Source organism: Nannobrachium achirus (genome assembly GCF_963921795.1).
Source record: "Nannobrachium achirus genome assembly, chromosome: 11".
Taxonomy (NCBI): domain Eukaryota; kingdom Metazoa; phylum Chordata; class Actinopteri; order Myctophiformes; family Myctophidae; genus Nannobrachium; species Nannobrachium achirus.
In genome coordinates, this window is record NC_137820.1 from 49,486,800 (window position 1) to 49,487,528 (window position 729).

Consider the following 729-nt stretch of genomic DNA (forward strand, 5'->3'; position numbering starts at 1 on the left):
ACTATAGCCAAAAAATAGCAGATCTACAAGCTCACAACGCCTCGCGCTGCGAGGCGTTGTGAGCTTGTAGATCGGCTATTTTTGGCAAAGAGGTTGGTGTAGAGGGGGAAAAAGATCAGACTAAGTACAGAGTGAAAGGTCAAGTTTATTAAGTATTGATGGTTCAAGTGAAACTATAGGTATCTATGGGTTATGGGGGTCCCTGATTCATCTCTCTCAACTAAGGGGTCCTTGGCCTGAAAACGTTGAAGACCCCTGCTTTAGTATATGAAGCCAGTCGTTACGGGGGTTCTGCGGGGACCAGGTGAAATTAGGGCTTAATTCTTAACTCGCCGAGTGCAAGAAATTAACTTTTTTTTCCTGGTATTAAGAATGTCATTTAAGAATTGTTGCAAGAAGAAACCCACATCCCGAGCTAAAGACACATAATGTGGATTTTTGTGTTTTATTTTGGACCAGCATTGTGTTTAATACTCTGCCTTCAAAACAAGAGCCCCATTAGAAAAAAATAAGTCTTTACACAGATAATTCAAAACAAAATCCCTATTCAAACAAAGACCTAGGGTTCATTTCCTACAGTATCGTGTTTTATCACAGTATATATGGTTATACTGCATAGTGTTCTACTACATGTGATTATAGAATCTTTTTTTTTTTTACACACGGACAAGTGCACTTAACCAGAAGGGAAGACTTATTTCATAGTTTTCGTTATTTTCTAAAGTGCTG